This window comes from Tenrec ecaudatus, chromosome X, assembly GCF_050624435.1.
Source record: "Tenrec ecaudatus isolate mTenEca1 chromosome X, mTenEca1.hap1, whole genome shotgun sequence".
Lineage (NCBI taxonomy): Eukaryota > Metazoa > Chordata > Mammalia > Afrosoricida > Tenrecidae > Tenrec > Tenrec ecaudatus.
Genome location: NC_134548.1, coordinates 93,757,672 through 93,779,711, shown reverse-complemented (window position 1 = coordinate 93,779,711; position 22,040 = coordinate 93,757,672).

Here is a 22,040-nt window from a genome sequence, read left to right as displayed (position 1 = left end):
ATTGCAATCAATTCCCCCTTTCTCCCTCACCTTCCCTCCACCCTCTAGGTATCGCCACTCTCCTCAGTGGTCCTAAGGGGTTCATCTGTTCTGGATTCCCTGTATTTCCAGTTCCTATCTCTGCCAAATCCAGCCAGATTTGTAAGGTAGGATTGGGATAATGTTAGTGGGGAGGGGGAAGAAGCACTCAAGAACTAGATGAAAATTGTGTATTTTTCATTGCTACACTGCACTCAGACTGACTCATCTCCTCCCCGCAGCCATTCTGCAAGGGGATGTCCAATTTTCCACAGATGGACCCTGGGTCCCCACTCCGCACTCCCCCTCAGCGAAACAATTGTGTCTAATAGCTCCTACCATGCATCAGACAACAGCTTAACTCGAGTATTTAACCTGAGTAAGCAAAACCTATGTCTGTTATTTCCCCTCATTCACAGTGCTATGATTTTTTTTTTTTTTTTGGTTTTTGATGCCTGAGACCTGATCCCTTCGACGCCTTGTGATCTCACAGGCTGATGTGCTTCTTCCATGTGGGCTTTGTTGTTTCTCAGTTAGATGGCCCCTTGTTTATCTCCCAGCCTATAGGACCCCAGATTCTATATCTTTTGACAGCCGGGAAGCATCAGCTTTCTTCACTGCATTTGCTTATGCAACTGCTTTGTCTTCAGCTATAGTGTCCGGGTAGGCTGGTGTGCTTCTTTCATGTGGGCTTTGTTGTTTCTGAACTAGATGGCTGCCTGTTTATCTTCAAGCTTTTAAGACTCCAGATGCTATATCTTTTGATAGCCGGGCATCATCAGCTTTCTTCACCACTTTTGCTTCTAGATCTATTTTGTCCTCAGTGATCGAGTCAGGACAGGCTGGTGTGCTTCTTTCGTGTGGGTTTTGTTGTTTTTCAGCTAGATGGCTGCTTCTTTATCTTCAGGTCTTTAAGACTTCAGATGCTATGTCTTTTTTAGTTACATTTCTAAAAAAAAAAAAAAACCACCAAATTGCCAGTCATCGAAAAGGTTCGTTACCATTATTCATTAATCCATTAAAGGCTATATCATGTTAATTCTCTAATTATATTATTCCTTTTGAGATCATTAGCTGAAACATGTCTATGCATAGGCTATCTTGCTAGTCGACATTTGGTTTCCTTGAGATGGTCTCTATAATTGCCATACTTTAGAGCTAAAAGAAGTAGATATTAAAATTTAAACAACAATAAACGTATCCATTGGTCTAACTCTCAAAATATTCCAGGACAAGCCAAATTATTGTTGTGAACCATTGAGTCCGTTCTGACTCATAATTGCCATCTTATTTAATGATAGGAAAGGACTTAATCACTTTAACAGGCTAACTGTCTCATCTAATAAAATCAACTGGAGATGCCCCCTGTCAAGGAACTCTTCAGCCAAGCTCACTGACACAGATTTTCTCACAATTCTTGAGTCAAAATGTATTGAATTCCTTGTCATGTTTAGTCACCCAAAAGAGAATTGCTTGAAAACTAAACCAGAAGCTAGTTTTATCTGGTTGAATAATTCATCTGTTATTAGTGATTATTGATGAGCAGTAGTGGAAGATCCGTTCTCAAGCCCTAGTCATTGTTCAATGACATGTTCCTTAAATACCCACAGCTAGTGGTTACTTTGGATTCCCTGGAAAATTTGTTTTTGATTTTTCAGTGCTTTCTTTCTTGGAAAGGTTAGAGTTCCTGTGTTATATCTATGTAGCTAATGGTCAGTAAAGGACTCCTGGTGGTGCAGTGACTAAGTTGCTGGCCATAATGTCCGCAGTTTGATCTCATTGTCTTCTCCATGGAAGAAAACTGTGGCCACCTGTTGCTAGAAAGACTACATTCTTGGGCTCTCTTTAGCATGAAGGTGAGTATCCCCACCTGCCACATAGTTGAGAGTCCTGAAATCCTTAAATGCAGCTCCTATGTTCTCTGTGTCCAGGCCCTCACTCTGCAGCTGTCCTATTTGGATGCATTGTTATCAGGTGACATTTAGGATGGAACCATGTCTAAGACCATTTAAGTTATTGGCTGAGTCCAGGTCTTTGAAGTTGGAGGATTGAGATTCTTGTGTCCTTGGTGTCTTTCAAACTGGGGGCCGACCCCTCTGCTTCTAAAAGTGCTTGTACTCTATGGTGAAATTCTGAAACACTTCAAAATCCTTTCACACACAAAAAAGAGCCTTGTCCTTTGAAAGGGTTCTCCTGATTAGGTCAGGGCCACCAAAAATAATCTCCTTTTTTAATGTCAATTGTGATATGAAGCTTCACCTAGTCATGGGACTGATAGTCCATCATATTCTCAGGGCTCTCTGGCACTCAATGAAAGGGTTTACATAGAAATGTGTGTCTGCCTACCATACCTACAAAAGAATATCTGCTTGCAGGTTCGCACCATGACTATAGCTACAACACTCAAATCACATATTTTGCCATGAATTTAGAATAAAAAGTTTCAAACTTCCTAATGTTATTGATTTATTTCACCCTCAGCGAAACAATTGTGTCTAATAGTTCCTACCATGCATCAGGCAACAGCTTAACTCGAGTATTTAACCTGAGTAAGCAAAACCCATGTCTGTTATTTCCAAACTGAAAGACAGCATTGACATGCGAAACTTCACAGAACATTGAACTTCACAGAGTCTTCCTATTTACATCATCTCAGAAACCTTTCCTTTTGCTTTTCATTATATTAACAAATCATATAAGGTACATGCCTTGGCAACATTGAAGAATATCTCCAGAGTACTAAATAGAAATCTACAGGGTTTCAAACGTATTCATTCATTTGTCTATCATAGTAGCGTTTTTAAAATGTAAGGATCGGTTAATTACACTTACATTCAAAGGGTTGGCAATTGTTCTATATCACAATGAAGGGTGATGCGAAGGACACTACCCTGGAAGGAGGACACCTGGGTTTTAGTGATGGCTCAGCTCCAACATGCCTCTGAATTTGACCACACAGTTTCATGGACAGGCCTCAGCTGCCCTCATAAAAGATTGTTGGAGAAGTCTATTGTAAGTACACGTATTGATTGTTTGTCATTGATGGTTACTACGAAGAGGGAAGGATATATTCTATATAAAATGTACAACATAAAATAAAATAAAATTCAAATGACATTAATTCACTGAGGCAGAAGCAGTCTGCCAAGGAAATATAACGACAGATAGTTGCTGCTGCTTTGGGGTGCTACCAAGTCATTTATGACTCAGAGTCGCCCTGTGCAAAGCAGAATGAAACACTTCACGGTCCTGTGCAATCCTAACAATTGTGCTCATTTTGGAGCCTATTGTTGCAGCCACTGTGTCAATCCATCTCCTTGAGAGTTTTCTTCTTTTTTGCTGACTCTCTAATTTACCAGGCATGTATCATTGTCCAGGGACTTATATCTCCTGATATCACATCCAAGGGATGTGAGACCAAGTTTTGCCATCCCCACTTATCAGGAACATTCTGTCTGTACCTCCCTCGGGACAGATTCCTTTGTTTCTCTGGGCAGCCCATGGCTCTTTCAATATTCTCCTCCAACACTGCAATCCGAAGGCTTCAGTTCTTCTCCGGTCTTCCTTATTCGTTCTCTAGCTCAGGAGGGAGCTGATACATCCTGGCCTGGGTCAGGTGCACCTGATACTTCAAAGCGACATACTTATTCTTCAATTACTTTGAAGAGTTTGGGGGCAGCAGATTCGCCCAATGCAATACTTCATTTGATTTCTTGACTGCGCCATCATCTATGGATTCAAGTAAAATCAAGCTTGAGAATTTAATATTTTCTGTACTCATTGTGATATTATCTATTGATCCAGTTTGGATTCTGTTTATTTACATTGGGGTGTAATGCATACTGAAGTCTTTGATCGTCATCAGTACATGCTTCAAGTTGTCTCACTTTCAGCTAGCAAGGTCCTATAATCTGCATATCACAGGTTGTTAATGAGCTTCCTCCCATCCTCATGCCATATTATTTATATGGTTTAGTTTCTTGGATTATTTGCTCAGCATATGGATTAAATAAGCATGGTGAAGGGATATAACCCAGATGTTCACCTTCTCTGGTTTAAAACTATGTAGTTTCCTCTTGTTCTGTTCAAAAACTGCCTCTTAATCTAGGTACAGGTTCCATCTGAGCATGCGTACTGGTTTAGGAAGATCCATTCTTCACAATATATAAATAATAATTGTAATAATATGGCAATTTGTTAATACATACCATATATACTCGAATATAAGCCGACCCGAGTATAATCTGAGGTACCTAATTATTACCGGGGAAACCAGAAAAACTGATTGACTTGAGTATAAGCTTAGGGTGGGAAATGCAGGATGTGAATTAACACAGAGACCAGAGGGGAGAGACAGAGCACAGCCACAGACACATCCTCCCAGTCCAGCTGCCGGCGTAAAGTGAATCACTACAGGTGCTTCTGCGAATTGGAGCCGTCCACGTCATAGGACTGCTCTGATTGGTTAAATGTGAGTAAACAAACATTCAAAGCCCTCCAGTGTCAGCGGGGCTTTGAATGAACAGCAGAGGAACGGCAATCACCTGTGAGATGTTACACCTCACTGGGGTACCACTGACCTGTGTATAAGCCAAATACGAGTATAAATGGTATATGCACGAGTATAAACAGTAGATGTTAATATTTTAGGGCACAAATTGGGAAAATTAGAGAAATTGAAGGAGGCAAAGGGATGCCTACCAAACCCAAAGACAGGGTTGTTTCATTTAAGCACTAGGCTTATATATTTTTTCTGTGAAAGAAATATTATTGGAAATCTCCGAAAAAAATAAGAAACAAAAATGAATGGGTGTATATCTAGCCAAGCAAACAGGTTGGCGACGTTAGCCCCTTGTTGTTCTGTTAGATGCCATCTAAGCGGTTCAGACCCATAGCAACCATCTGCACAACAGAACGAAACACCACACCGTCCCGCACCATCCTTACACTCGTTCCCATGTCCTAGCCCATCACTGTAGTCACTTTTTCAATCCATCTCATTGAGGACCTTCCTCTTTTTCACTGTCCCTCCACTTTACTAGGCATGATGTCCAGGAACGTGTCTCTCCCGACAACATGCCCCAAATATGTCAGATGAAGTCTTGCCATCCTTACCTCTAAGGAGCACTCTGGCCGTAGTTCTTCCAAGACAGATTTGCTGGTCCTTTTAGTAGTTCATGATAATTTCAACATTCTTCTCCAGCACCATAATTTAAATGTGATGTCACACCATATACACGTGCACTTGTATATAAAAGAAATCTCCAAAACCTTTGTGGGAAAAGTCCATTATCTTTAGATTTTCATTTTTCCTTGAACTTTTTGAAGTCCTCGCATAGAACAGTTGTATATTTCACTTTTTAAACGGGTATTATGTGGATGGATACTTGGCTATGTGGAATCTTTAAAATGTGAACAACTAAGTGGCTTGGGTTTGTTGTTCTGATTTGTTTTCACTCTTAATGGAACCTCCAAATTAACCCTCTCAGTACACAAATGTGCACTCATGGAGCAGGTCTGAACATGTCAGCAACTACTGCAAGAAATGTGAGATGTGTCCCAAGAAAGAGAACATTGTAATGAGCAAATGTGAATTAATCTGACTTTCCAGATTCCTTTAGAGCTCCAAGGTGCTATTTAATTCTGGGAGGGGACCAAAAAGGGACCTTTCTTACTCTCTAAACTTCCCTGCATGCTGTTGGGCTACAGGAAAATGTGAGGCCAGGGAATAGAGATAAGAAATACATTTTAAAAGCACTAACAACGATGTTTATATTGAAGACCCATGATGTGCTAACAAGGGTGCTGTGTGCATTGTCTTGCTTAGCCTGAGGTGTACATTTTAGGAACTAGATTATATGGGCAAAGGCATTGAGGCTCATAAAATTAAGAAGCTTTCATGCATCCATTTAATTTGGAAATCCTATGACCGAGGCACTTGTGCAAACTAATGAAGATAGCAAAGGTTTTCACTATATAAAAAAGGTAGAGAACACAGGCATCAGAAACTCTTTCCTGGCTAGAATGTCTAAGCAATTTTATTTAATTATATGTACTGCAGCCAGCCCTTTTTAATACTTTATTTTCCCCCTTTCTTTTCATTTTCTTTGTATATTATTACTCATAATGTAGATAATCAAAAATGATGCTTGAAAATGAGTCAAAATTATCAGTTGAGTACTTGAGGAAATGACATAGGGACAGAACTGATCTACTCGACTACACAAGGGGTAGGAGAGCCCAACTCCACAGCACCCCATGGCTGATTTCCCCCAGACAGAGGACAGTCAGGCCTCCACCCTCCATCCTTCTTGACCCTATACAGATGCCCTGACACTCTACTTCTCTGCTGGGTTTGATCATTGGTTTCAAGGGCCACATATAACTCACTGAAAATAATCACAATTACGGGGTTTAATAGGCAAGTCAACAAGGTGGGATCAGAAAACACTACCAATAGTCTGCAGCACCTCTTCTCAGCAATGCTGGTAGAAGTAGTCCTAGGCCTCTTAGCCATGCTGGCCGTTGCCTCTGTCCTGCTCTGGCAAGTATTACAAAGCCCCTTTTGGGCTGATAAACGCACAAAGGGCACCCCACTCTGCAAGCCAGCCTCCTGCATAAAGGCATTCAGCTTGAATAATTTTGTGGATTGAGATACCCACAGCTCCGCTTCACAATCTTGGTGTTGCTCCTCTTCCCTGTCTCATGGTCTTAGCTTGGCATCTCTCCTGTGGTCTCCGATGCTTATTGTGTCTCTGCCCCTTCAGGCAGGTCTCTTATATTGGCTAGTGATTCTTCTTTCTTGATAGTCGTGGGATTCTTATTTCTGTTCCTGATTCTAAGTTGGTTGACTTACTTTTATATCCAGCAGAATAGCAGAAATTAACCAGTCCCCGTGTTAGTCTTTTTATTTTATTTTTATCATTTTATTAGGGGCTCATACAACTCGTATCACAATCCATATATACCGTGTTAGTCTTTTTTTTTTAACAAATTCCCACCCACCCATTGGGTGAATGTTACAAAGATTATAGTTAGATAAGTCATATTAAACAATTTCACTTTACCCCAGTAGTAAAGTCAATATATGGAAAAATCAACATGATAGTTATGCTACAGACATTATTTATTATAGCATCAAATACATGATAAGCATTTTAACTGAAAAATACCTTCACTTGGTCTCAATTTAGCTCTTTTATGTAAAAGAATCTAGTGGATAATTAATTATTAGATTTATTTTTTCTTGTTGCACATGAACATATCTGATTTAATGTACTTCAGATGGACTAAACTTCATGTATTTCACTCCTATTTTAATAATCTCTGAATGCAAAATAGAATAATCCTTAATCAAGCAAACAACTCTGCCTTAGAAGAAGTACAGGCAAAAGATTCCTTAGGGGCAAGAATGACAAGACTTCCTTTTACATACTTTAAATATGTTGTCAGGAGAGATGAGTCTCTGGAGAAGGACTTGGTAAAGTGGAGGGTCAGTAAAAAAGAGGAAGACCCCCAACAAGATGAATTGACACAGTGGCTGCAACAATGGGCTGAAACATAAGCACAATTGTCAGGATGGTGCTGGACTGCACAGAATTTCATTTTGCTGAACATACAGTCAATAGGAATCAGAACTGAATCTAGCAACAACAACAACAGCAACAACACTTAAGCCAAGAAATATTTACTAGCAATAACTTTTGATCATGCACTGTGGATAAAACAACAAGCAAAACATGGCCAGATCCTGCCTTCATATAATTTATCATGTCGTGCTGTAGTTCTCAACCTTCCTAATGCCATGACCCTTTAATACAGTTCCTCATGTTGTGGTGATCCCCCAACCATAAAATTATTTTGTTGCTACTTCATAACTGTAATTTTGCTACTGTTATGAGTCAGGAGACCCCTGTGAAAGGGTTGTTCAGCTAACGAAGGGGTTGCAACCCACAGGTTGAGAACCGCTGCCTTAGAAGAAAGGCCAGTTTGTCTGTCTCCAAGAGGTGGCAGCCATGGAAATCTAGATGGAATGCAGTCCTTCTCTGCAATGCATGGAATCACTGTGTATTGAAATGCGCTCAGTGGCAACCAGTACTGGTTGACGTGCTGGTTTTGATAGGGGTGATGTGCCTTGTCCCTGGCATGTATAATTGGATGCATAGTTTCCTTGGTCATTGAGCGAGCTAATTCTGCACATGGACCATTTACTGAGAGTAAAAGATTCAGTAATAACAGCTAAACTCACTGCCAGCACGTTGATGCTGACTCATAGAGACACTAAGGAATGGAGCAGAATTGTCCCTTTGGATTTCCAAGACTGTACATCTGGAAAGGAGTAGAAAGCCCCATCTTCCTCTCACCAACTGGCTCATGGTTCCAACTGCTGTCCTTTTGGTGTTACAATAATCCTAGGTGGCCCCAAGGAGCTTGTGATCAGCTAATAACTTAAACTTAACCGTGGATGACAGTAGGAGCCCGAGAGTCATATGTGAGAACTACATAGGAAATAAGCCTCTGGTGATCGGTGGTCCTGTATCCATAATTGAGGGATGGGAGAAAGTGGCTATCACCAGAGTGCGTTGGAGGGATGAGTACAGAAGATCAAAGGGATAAATCTGACTTGAACAGTTACAACCTAGTAAGTTGCCTCCCTGGCTGATGCATGCTGAACCTGATCTAGTTTTCAACATTTTCTGTATTTTTAGCTTATGTTTTTGTTTGTTCATATTAGGGTTTTTATCAGAGGTGTTTTGCCATTGGTTGTCGTCCTCTTGAAGTTGTATTATGTTTTTTTAGTTTTTCAGTATATGAAATTCAGACTTGAGGAAACTATAGGTACAGCAAGTACAATAACGGTTTTCGGGGGGTGGTGGGGGTACAGAGATGGTGGTGGATGGGGTCCATGAAAGGGAGGTGATGGCAAGAAGTCCAGGAAGGAAAAGAATGTTTGAAAATTGATTGTGGCAGCAATTGTACAATACTGCTTGACGTGATTGAACTATGGAATGATATATGTATTAACTCCCAATTAAATATACATTTTTTAAGTTGGCTGTTCAAACCCACCCAGCAGTGCCAGTACAAAAAGGTGTGGAGATCGGCTTATGTCAGGATTATAACCCAGAAACCCTTATGGACAAGTTCTGAACCTCCGTTACGGGTGAACACATGGAGAGTCAGAATTGATGTGTCTTTGGAGGGGTTAAGAAGGAACTCAATTTGAAGAGGTAATTTTAAGTTACTTTTTTCTTCAGGTGAGTTCCAGGCAACTTTGACATTTTCAAGTGAACATCTCAGATATACAGAAATCTAGGACTTGGATGTGAGCGGTGACGCTCTAGCTGGAGATGCCCCTGCGAGAGGCAGGAGCAGAGATTTGAGAAAGGAAGCAGCAGATCTCAGGGCGGTTTCCCCAGAAGGCAGCACTCCATGAGATGAAAATGTAAAAGCAAGCCAACATTTAAAGACCGGTTAGGAAGCAGACTCGTGGTAGAACATTTAAAACTCAAAGAACGATATTTCATCACCTATCATTTCACTGTACACACATACAAATTATGACCTTTTTGGTGCCTGAGAGTGTCTCTGTGCCATCAAGTCAATTCTGACTCCTGGAGACCCTTATAGCGCAGAGTAGAACTTCCCCCTGTAGGCTTCAGAGACTGTAACCTTTTAAGGGAGTAGAAAGCCCCATCTTTCTCCCCCAGAACCACGTTGGTTTCGAACTTCGGACCTTAAAGGTCACAGCCCAGTGCATACCCACTGTACCACCAGGGCTCCTTTAGCCTGAGCTCGTGGTCAATGTGAACATCCAGTGCACATTGTTATTTTTAATTAACAGAGTTAGTGCTCCATCAATGTCAGCAGTGAATTTATCTTCCCAGAACATCTTTCAATTATAAACAGAATAAGACAATGAATAAAGAGAGGTCCATTCCATGAGAAGTTAAACCTATGTAATCAGTACTTCTCATTATAGTAGCTAGAGAACTGAGCTAAATACAACTAAGCCTGTAGCATTGAATTCTATATTTGAGGAAAAATCCACGATCCTTATTTGAAAATCAGTACCAAACATACGTTCTGTTGCTGGTGGCAGCTTGCTGCTATGTGAAGGACAGCACATTAAAGGCACAGGATAATGGCAAAGTTATCTTGGGGTTGCTCATTTGCATTCCAACTAAAATGAATATTAATTAACCAGCTTATTCTCATTTGGTCTTAAACTGAAACAGCTTTTTAAAATGCCAATTCCTATGACCATACGATGTTCTATTTAAATGCACCTAAGATCGTATGAAAGAAGGAAGGTGGTTGTGAGCATTATACGTATATGTAAGTGGGAAATTGACAGCAAAGTGTATTGTGACGAAAGAATATTTTTTGGACTTGACATCTGAGAGAGCTCGTCCTGCTTTTGTTGGGACACAGGACATGCGGCCAGGTGCAGTCACATGATGTATCATGTAAGACACAAGCTGAGCCGTGGTGCCTCACAGGGTACATTATACAATTGCAACAGGTCTCCTATTATGATATTAAATTTTTCAGCAAGCTTAGTAGTAATTAACTTTTTCCTTGTTTTGTTACATTCAAACTTGTACAGAATTTAATGAATTCTGGAGTCCTGGTGGGCTGCTAACCACAAAATGATCTGTTCAAAACCACTAAAAGCTCCATGAGAGGAAGAATGAGGCTTTATACTCCTATTAATATGTACAGTCTTAGAATCCCATAGGGGCAATAATGATGTGTCCAATAGGGTCACTATGTTGTCAACATGATGAAAGGGAGTTAAGTGTTTATTTATTTTTTATTTTTAGGGTTATAAATTTCAGGTTTCACTGTGTATATGTTTAGTGTTAATGATGTTAAATATTGAGGCATATGTACATATGCTTTCATTCAGGCACCTTGGAGTTTTAAAACTAGATATTTCCTATTATATTTAAATATAGTATTGTTTTCTTACTAACAAGATAAAAACAAAAGAAACAAAAATAAATAAATAAGGGTAAAGCCACTGATTCATAGGTTTGGCTTTAGGAAGCGACTCCTTCATCTCAAGAACAAAGACCAGTCCTCACCTGGACTCCCGAGCTGCTCAGGGAATTTTTCCTCCAAGCAGGAAAGAGCATAGCTCCTCAAAGATGAAGCCTTTGCTTCCAGGGGCCCTCCCAAATGGAAGTCTGGTAACATCATATCTGCAGAAGCTGATTTTGGAGCCTGTGGGAGCCAAAAAGGATACTGGGCCTTCTAGCAGTGTGGACCTCAGGGGCGGGACTTTAGGGGCAGCACCACTCTTTGCAGAGGTTGGTCCTTTAGTGCTTATTCACAGGCCCTGGCATCCTCTTCTTTCTTTGTAAGACATTTTAAATTATCCTCCAGGGGTCATATGGTAGTTCTCTTTACAGTACCAAGAATTTAGCCCTTGGTAGGGAAGCACAAAGACTGTTGAGGGAAACTATACATGTATGGGACAGTATTTGCTGCCAAAATGCTGGGATTGTTGGTTTGCATTGGTAAATGTGTTTTGTTCTGTAAGACTGGACATGGTGTACACCAACAATGAAGTCTAGAGAGAAGGAAAAAGAACAATTCTCCTTTGCTAATAAAGCATTGGATTGAACGTCATCGAAGGCACCGCAAGTATGTACATAACACATATCTGGTCCTTTGGAATTGCCGTTGATTGAGCACTCTCAAAGCAAGAATTGTAAACCAACGTCCAATGACGTCCTCAATGACAGACTTCGGACAGTAGTGATCTGCTTCTTCTTAAAGTAGGGCATCCAGCCTTATGCTCATGTGAACCAGGACTCTTTGGTTCCTTAGGGCTCTCATATTCCCCTTGTCCCAGCGTGAACTTTGGGTACTTGATCTGTAAGTTGCTTTATATCTCACAAAAATAAACTTTATCCACCCCCTATATGAACACTGATGCTTTAAGTTAACAGGGAAACCTGTGCCCAATGAGCATCAGAGCCATGGGTATAGTGTGAGGCTTGAGAGCACATATTATTTGGAAGAAATAGGTAGCAGGGTTGGTGATGGGGGTGGGGTGGGGAGGAGTAATATTCAGTCCATAGTAGGGTGTTTACATAGTAGTGGGCAGGGTCAAGTTCCAATAAGGGTTGACAAGATCCAGAGATACCCCGTTCCATTCATGTCACCGTGGTTTCCCTTTCTTATCACCAGAGACAAAACTCTAGCTTCACTTGGAGTATGCTAAATGTCATTCCAAATCTACTGCCTTCTGTGTAGAGTGAGCTCTTGATTACTCATTCCTCAGGACTATGCCAGCGCCCTGGTTTCTCAACATCAGAAATAGATCCCTGAATCCATGCAGGGTTCCAAGTGCAGTGGGAACAGAGTACTGGACACTTGCCTGTCCTGCCCTAGGTGGGGATGGCTCTTTGGTTGACTCACCACCTGGACTCCAGAGTATGGGCTCAGAGACAGTCTCCATCGCAGGGCCTGCCTGGATACTAGGGAACAAATTGAGACTAAATGTCTAGCTAGGCACACCCCAGTGTACACTCATCCATTCCCACCACAGTCAAACTCCTACCCTTTCAGGCCAAGCACCCTTACGTTTTGTCTCATGGACAAAAACTGACCTGGCCCAGGGCCCTTACTGAAGAGGTAACCTCAAAGTGGGTTTTCTTCTTATGAGCCCACATCATGAAGTAGCTCTGGTGCTTCCAGGTTCATCATTGCTGTCGGACAGGACAAGTTTTAGACAAGAGAATGCATCATTTTGCCTAAAGTTCTCAATACCAACATGAAGACTGCCAAAGGATGGATTCTAAGTTATTGTTTGAGCAAAGCAACCGGCAGTCAATATGGTGTATACATCACCGCCTCTTATTTTCCTCAACATTCTTAGATGAATTTCACAAATATAATCACATATGTGATTTATTTGAACAAAAGCAATCAGGGATCTAGGCATAGACCATCTCCAACTTTTGCATCCTCCACCATGTGGTCTATACTATTGATTGTGGACTTCTGTGACACCCTTATACAAGGAGTTCTCAACCTGTGAGTAGGGACCCCTTTGGGGGTCTAATGACCTTTTCACGGGAGTTGCCTGATTCATAACAGTAGCAAAATTACAGTTATGAAGTAGAAGTGAAAATAATTTTATGGTTGGGGGTCACCACAACACGAGGAACTGTATGAAAGGGCTGTGGCATTAGGAAGGTCGAGAACCACTGCCTTAGACTCATGCCACATGAACTCCATCTGGATCACAACAAGGATTGTCCATTTCTTTTACTAAAGACAGTGTAGGCCAAAGCAAAACCTAAAAGACAGCCAGAAACATTGTGCACGGGATTTTTAGTGGCGTGTAAGTAAACATTTTTAGTGGCGTCTAAGTAAGATGAAAATCACTAGGGAACTTGAGAAAACAGAGTTAAATCAACGAGATATGGATGCATGTTGGGTACATGAGAAAGTACCCATGTGCTCTCTGCAGCTACAATACATTGAATAAGAAACATTTTCAACTGGAAAATGAAGCGGTTCCCTCAGCCTTCATTTGGTGGCAAGGGCTGAGGAAGCCGAGTTAGAGGCAGGTGAAGCAGCAGAAGCAGGTGATTCCCGGGCTGCTGAGGAGGTAGTGGGCTGCACCGAAACCTGGCTGGCCTGCTTGGCCTTGATGGCCTTGCTGGTCTTGGCTCTGAAACAGGCCCTGGACCTAGCATTGAGATCAGTGTCACCCCATCCTCAGGCTGCCACTCTCTTTTCTTCATCGTGCCGGCTGTGTTCGTAGCGGTCATGAAGCTCTTTGCTATCCGTCTTATCAAGCTTCTCCAAGAACTCTAGCACTTTCTTCTTGTTAGCTTCCACGTGGGCTCTGGGACCCCACAGGAATTCATAGTGGGGAGGCTCGCTGTTGGGCACCCTCCGGTACTCCAGTACTTCTCCTGAACCAGATCTCTGGTGAGGAACTTCCTAGGCTCTCCAAAGATGAAGTGGCTCCTCCCATCAAAGATTCCCACTGCATTCAGGAATCCCCACATGGTTTCTTCTGTGATCTGGTGTAGAACAGGCCCAGTACAGGCAACAGGAGCCCCATCTTGGGAAATCCCCTGATGTTAAACAGCCTCTCTTCCCTGGCGATCTCCAAAAGGCTGACCAGAAAGTAGATTTGGCTTTGGGAGGCAACTTCCTTCATCTCAAGGACAAAGACCATCTCCATGTGCAAGGAGGCTCTCCTCAGCATCCCAGGGTAATGCTGCTGGTACGTCTTGTTGATGATCTTCATCATGTCTGCCTTGGAAATGGGCTCTTTCATTTTATGCTTGTGCCGCAGCAACTGCACCAAAATGTTGACCCTCCAGCCAATGGGGTCTAGCTGGGGACCTGGAGCAGAGCTTGGGCCGGCCACCGGAGCTCGTGCATCTCCCTCACCTTGGGTCTGGGTCTGGGACTGGTCAGCAGCCTTTGGACTGGAAGCCACTGCAGCAGCCACAGTGCAGGGCAGGGATTCCTGCAGTATCCGTGGGCCTCAATCCTCAGGGGAGCCCGGGGGAGAACCCTCAGAAGGAGGAGGCAAGGGGCAGAGGGGTTTTCCTCCCCTGCTGCAGTGGCCTGGTCACCCTCCATGCTCTTGGCGTCACCTGGGTCCTGGGCCTGGTGACATTTGTCACGAGAGCAGCCTTTGCTCTTCTGACTATGAGGCATGATGACTCTCATCAAGGGCAGCAAACAAGAGTAGGAGAAGACAACGTGTGAGCCGGCTGGCTCCGCTAGAGAAGGAGCGAAGAGAAGGTGCGAGCCCTTCAGCATGGAGATGCCTCCCGGACTTTGACATCCACACAGCTGTCAATGCAAACATTTTTTGAGGGCCCTGATCTAGGGACCCACACCCCACCCAGTCCCCTGTTCACCACCCCTTGCAGGACATTTGAGGGATGCTAGGCTTGCACTTTGTCTGGCTTGAGTGGAGTTTACTGGGTCGATAATGGGACTGAATGCCAGGACTCCACATGATGAGCAGGAAGATGGTCTTCACAGTTCACGTCCAGGGCTGGCCTATCAAATGTTCTCAAGGCCTCTTGGCTGAAGGAGGACACCGGACTCCATTCCTGGAAGGCTGTCTGCGTGTCCAGAGCACACATGGACGTTTCTCTCCCTGGGTTCCTTAAGGACCCTAGTCCTCCAGCACTATCCTTATGCCTCCATCACCAGGTGGGACACAATCCCCGCCAAGACCCTCTGTGACCAAGTGAGTAACCCCAGAAAAAAGACAAGGAAGGCCACTTAAGTCTGAAAATAACTGACTGGGGGCTTTGCAGTGTCCTCATTTTGGGAGAACAAATCCATGGAGTTTACTTTGTTTTTCCTCTTCAGGAATTGTTACCTTCAACTCCTCCCCCTACCACCCCACCCCACCCCACCACCCTCTGGGAGAACAGCTTCTGGAATTCCTGTATCTTCTGAGTGGGGTTGAACTGAAAACCTCCACTGCTGGAGAACCTCCTGGAAGAGTCGCTGGGCATTAGTACTGGCCAGGCTTTTCCTGCGCTTCCAGATCCAATGGCAGTGGCAGGGCTCAGGGCAGCCCTCCCCTTTGAGGGCTGGCTGCTTCCCATTTCATCGTTAGTAGCATCATTTGGCTCCTGAGTGCCCCATTGCTAGGATCCAGATCCATGGTGAACCTGAGCCCCTGGCCGTCATACTAAAGGCTAGCCCTTTGTGGGTCTTCAGTAATAGGAGAGAGTCAGCTACACCAGGTAGAGGCCGCTTTAGGGTGACTAGTGCTGGGGTTGCCTGAACAAGGAGGTGGACTGCGGGGGTACGACATCTGTGTAGGGAGGCTTCTGAGACCTCCTGAGTTCTGGATTGTGAGCTCCCTTCCTTCTTCACTGGGAATTCAGACCTGACTTGGGGCAGGGCGAGGAATTCCTCTCTCTGATCCCTTGGGTGCTCACAAGCAGGGAGGGGGCTTTTTGCCCACTCCAAGGCCCTCAACTCCGTACAGTGGAGTCCGGGAGAGGCTGCGCTGCAATTATTCTGGGAGGGTAGTTCCCAATCTCCTTTCTTTCCAGGGGGACCCGCTCTCCTAGTCCAAGTCCCTTGGGTCCGTGTGACTTTTCAGGTCTAAGGTGCCCCTGGGCCTTGAATCTAATGGTAGGGACAGGACGATGTGGTTAGCACTAGTCTAACTCGTGTTTGATGAACCCCCTAAAATACATCCAATATCCTCACCTAGACTCCTGACTGGCCAGGAAACTTTTCTTCCACGAGGGAGGAACGCAGCTTGCCAAAGCCAAAGCCTTTGCTTCCAGAGGCCCTGCCAAAATCAAAGTCTGGTAACTTTACATCCCCAGAAGCTTATTGGGGAGCCTGAAGGAGCCAAAAGGGACACTGCAGCTTCTAGAAGGGCTGACATCAGGGACAGGTGTTTGAGTCCCAATGGTTTGCAGTGGGTGGTCCTTTAGTGCTCACTCACAGGCCCCATTGAGAGACCCCATCATAACCTGAACTAGCTGTCTACAGAAACCCGAGTTCCAGGCTCAGTTCAAGATTCTCCCAGGTGCCGAGGTCTATCCTGGGGAAGTCAGGCATAGAGTTCAATTTTTCCCATCTGGGGGTCAAAGGAGTGCCTACTTGATCGGTGCTCTGCGGAGAGCCTCTACTGGGCCACCTCACCACTACTGGGCCTACCGCACCACTCAAATATATCCCCTCTTAATCTGCCTGCCTCCTATGGGCTCACGGTCCACCCTTGCCTGCACTCAGGAGCTACACTCGTCCCTCTGCTAGACTGGGGTCCCTGATTTAGCCCCCAAACCTCTCTTCCAGGAAAATATAAGTAGGGAATAGTTTGTAGTAACTCATTCTCTGGAAATCCATTGAAAGTCTATGAAAGCCCATTTTTTACACAACAGAACTGGGCAATTGTGTTCTATAGACCAGAATCTGCAGAGAAGAATAGGATTGCCAGGCGTTTCTTCCGCAGTGCAGCTTGATTGGTTCACACCAACAGCTAGGTTAACAGACTGTCTAAGAGTCAGACACCGACTCACAATTTCTATACCCTCCCTTCACTCACCCCACTGAAAAGATTTGTTTTCCATAACCCTCAAAGTAGTGAGAATGCATAGTAAATTATTAAATCAGGTGTGAATTCTATGGGAGGACCAAAAGAAAACACTGACACTGAAACTATTCAGGTTTGCAGTAACCCTATAGGACAGGGAAGAACTGCTCAAATTGGTTTCTGAGAATATAAATCTTTATCAGAGGAGAAAGTCTCATAGATCTCCCACCGAGCAGCTGGTGGTTTAGAACTGCTGACTTTGTGATTAAAAGTCCAATGTGTATCCGACTTTGCTACCAGGGCTCCTTGGGCTTGGAGGAGTGGGATATTTTTATAGTGGGGCCTCAGAAGAGAATAGAATTCAAGCCAGTGAACCCGCCCATCCCTGTCACTTACCACACTTGTTAGCCTAAGAATGATGTAGGTCCTTCTACTTCCAAGTGAGTGTACTCAGCCCTGTCTTAATACAACTCTTAGAATACACTCCTGTTTGCAGGATGTAAAGCATTTGGCCAGATGACTGAAAATACTGAGTCTTGAATGGATGGCATTCATTGCTGTCATCATTTTGACACATAAAATACCATTCTGCTCTCTGGAATATACACATGGAGGCTTCCAAACCTTTGAGGGGAAATCCCATTATGCTTTCCTTTTGTTTGATGTTCCTGTCATTAATTGTCCATGTTTAATAGGGAACATAAGTATTTCACAATAGAAATGTTATACACAACTAAGCACTTAGGAAACTTTTTTTATATTAAAATCTCACCACTCAAGCATAACCACTCTTCATCTTTTAATTCCCCTTTCCCATAAACTTTTTGCAATCCGTATATAAATTGAATTGATGCCGCCGTATCAAACATATAGGATAGAGTAGAACTCCTTTGAGTTTCCACAGCTGTGTCCATATATTAGAGTGGAAATCCTGGTCTTTCTCCCAAGGAACGGCTGGTGGTTTCACACTGACCGCCTGGTCATGTGTACTCACACCCCCACCACTCCACCCAACGTGTAACCACTCCAACACCAGGGAGATATATATATATATATATATATATATATATATATATATATATATATATATATATATGAGAGTTTGTCTTTGAATATGTGAAACTCTAAGACAAAATACCTCCTAAAGCCAAAGATTATCCTTGGCCAAAAATCTGACAGAAAGAGCCCCTTTACAGTACCTGGCTGACTTCGGTTACAGAGATGGGACACAGCAGCAACAGAAAGTAGCTCCCAGGACAGGAGGAGAACTGTCAGAGAGGAAAACCATCCAACAACAAGAACCCCACCTTGATCTAGTCTTTCTCGTCACCAGCTAGATTCAAGACTACAAGGATTTTTGTTAAAATGGGTACTATCAGCTTTCCCAGGGCCCCATTTTATTCAAACGGTGACTATTTAGATTCACTTTACCCACACTAAAAAGTTAGTCCTCCCAGAGATCACCACTTTTACTCAAGATACCTGAATTAAAATATTTATTTTTAATGGAGGAGGCTGTGGCTCTCCTCTCTGAGCCCAATAAAATGAGTCCCGGGCTAGAGGATTTGGGGCATCACACCTCAGAGTAGTACCTTTAGTTCTCAGAAACTCCCTCCAGACATTATGTGCAAAACACCTAGTTCGTGCACTGAGACAAGAACAGAGATCACTTTCCACCCCTGCCTCAGCTGGCATTCAACCATGTTCACAGCTTCATCTAGTCCATCTCATAGCTGATGTTATATGCCACCAAAGGACTTGCACCTTCCAGGGTTCTACATGGTATTGCCTTGAGAAATGTTCACAGGACTTCTCTCCTCTAGAACATCCCCTTCACAGCTATTGGTTTTACTTTTCCCTTGGGTTACAAAGAGTAGGTCACCATCTCCTTACAGGACTCTAGCTCCTGGCCTCTTAAAAGGACTGGGCCTCAATTAAAAAAATCAGAATGTAACAAGTGTTGGAGGGTATGTGGTGATATAGGAACTCTTGTCCACTGCTGGTGGACCTGTAGGTATATACAGCCACTATGGAAATCGATTTGGCAATATCCAAAACAACATATTGGCATGTACCAGGGAACTAATATCTAAAACAGTTATCTAGATCAAGCTGCCATATGACCCAGCAATCCCCCTAATGGGCATATACCCAGAAAACGCAAGAAACAAACCACGGCTAGACATCTGTGTTCCATTGTTCATCGCGGTGCAGTTCACAATTGCAAGGAGTTGGAAACAACCCAAATTTCCATCAATGGATCAATGGATCAAAATCTGTGGTACATACATACAATGGAGTACTACGCATCGCTAAAAAGCAGCGATGAAGGATGCATGAAGCACATTACCATAGGGGAAGAGCCATAGGAAATCATGGTAAGTGAAGTAAGCCAAGCATAAGAGGACAAATACATCATGAGTCCACTGAGGTAAGTTTAAAAAAATTGGGAATATGGAATAAGCTACTATGTATGTACATTCCTGGGGTGAGGCCCAGGTACTATGGCAGGGGTCATATCCAATCCAGGGATACACATGGCAGGGAACTAAATAGGAGGGGAAAAGAAAGAGAAAATAAAAGACATGGGTGGGGGAGGGGGAGCAGGGCACTAACCCACCCAAGGGGAGGGTGTTGCTTATATCTCCAAAGGACAGGGAGAGAGAGACCAGGCGCCAAGATGTGAATACAACATATTGGCATGTAGGAGGGAACCAATAGACAGCCCTGCCCCACAGAAGAATGCACTTCAGAGGACAGCACTGAAGCTACAACTAGGGGAGAGGGACATGTCTGATTAGAGGACACGGGAGAAAATGAAGAGGGATGGAGTGAGGGGAACACATCCTGGGCTACTAAGCCATGAGAGCGATATTCCTCATCAGAGCAGACAATCACAGAGAGGACCATAGGGCCGGCACCACCATGAGACATGAAATTCCTCACTGACCCATAGAACTAAGGGGGACAACACTGTAGACACAGTGCGGGAATTGTGCCCAGTCTGACCTCAGCACACTGGGGCCAAACACTAAGGGCGTGCAACAGAGCAGCAAGGGGAGCAAAGTGATGAAGTCCCCAGGGAATACCAAAAATAGACTTTGGAGACAGTGGGGCACACCATCAGACTCGACAGAAAACACCCGTAAAGGCCAGCAAGCAGATCTTGAACTATTTACAGGCTTTTCCATTTTTGTCAGTGGCTTTCTTTTTGTTGTTATTTTGTTTTGTTTTGGTTTGTTTTTGCTTTGTTGGTTTTGACTTCCTTTGTTGTTTTGTTTGGCTCTGTCTGGTTTTTGCGCTTATTAATGTCTCCGCATGTCTATCTAGATAAGATAGGTGGGATAAACAAATCAGAGATGAAAAGAATGGGACTGAGGGTTCTGGGGGAATATGGGAGAAGGGAAGGTGGGAGAAAGGAGTGGGGAGGGGGACCAACCCAAAGACAGGGGAACAATGGACTAAAATCAATTGAGAGAAGGGCGTCAGATGCCTAGTGGGGCTTAATCAAGGGCAATGTAGTAGCAAGGAATTACTAAACCCGAATGAAGGCTGAACATGATGGTGGGGCAAGAGGGAAGTAAAATAAAATAGAGGAAGGTACCAGGAGGCAATTTATAGACGTCTAAATACAAGCATGTACATATGTAAATATATTTATATATAATGAGAGTGGAATAGATCTATATAATTTTATCTATAGTTTAAGAATTAAGGTTGAAGTTGGACATTGGGGAGTACTCAAGTACTCCCTCAACACAAGAACACTTTGTTTTAATAATCCGGCATTCTGTGATGCTCACCTTTCTGACACAATCACTGAAGACCAAAATGGGTGCATAAGCAAATGTGGTGAAGAAAGTTGATGGTGCCCGGCTATCAAAAGATATAGCGTCTGGGGTCTTAAAGGCTTGAAGATAAACAAGCAACCATCTAGCTAAGAAGCAACAAAGCCCACATGGAAGAAGCACACCAGCCTGTGCAATCATGAGGTGTCGATGGGATCAGATATCAGGCATCTAAGACCCAGAACAAAACCCTACCCAATGTGGGTGGGGGGCGTGGAGTGAAAATCCAAGGCTCATCTGTGGACAATTGGACATCACTTCACAAAAGGATCACAAGGAAGAGATGAGCCAGTCAGGGTGCAGTATAGCACCAATGAAACACATAACTTTCCTATAGTTCTTTAATGCTTCCTTCCCCCCATTATCATGACCTCAATCCTACCTTACAAATCAGATTAGACCAGAACATGCACACTGCTACAGATAAGATCCCGCAACACAGGGAATCTAGGATAGATAAACCCCTCAGGGCCATCAATGAGAATATAGATCCCAGGAGGATAAGGGGAAGGTTGGGGCATTGGGGGGAATTGCTCACAAGGATCAACATATAACCCACTCCCAGGGAATGAACAACAGAAAAGTGGGTGAAGGGTGACCGAGGACAATGTAAGATATGAAAATAATAATCTATAACATATCAAGGACTCATGAGGGAGGGCAGATAGGGGAGGGATGGGGTAAAAGGAGGAGCTAATATCAAGGGCTCAAGTAGAAAGAAAATGATGCCAGCCTATGTACAAATGTGCTAGACACAATGGATGAATGTATGCATTGTGATAAGAGATGTAAGAGCCCCCAATAAAAGTATTTAATTTTTTCCAAAAAAGTGGGGCATGGGCATTTGACTTAGTCTCCTGAGTACTAGCACTGAGCCTTTCAACTAATGTTAGGGAATAAAAGCACCTGTGAATAGGTGGTCTCCCTTTCCTCTACATTCTAGAGGAATGCAGTCCAGCAGTTCTCAACCTGTGGCTCGTGACTCCTTTGGGGGTTGAACGACCCTTTCACGGGAGCCCCTAGATTCATAACAGTAGTAAACTTACAGTTATGAAGTAGCAATGAAAATAATTTTATGGTTGGGAGGTCACCACAACATGAAGAATTGTATG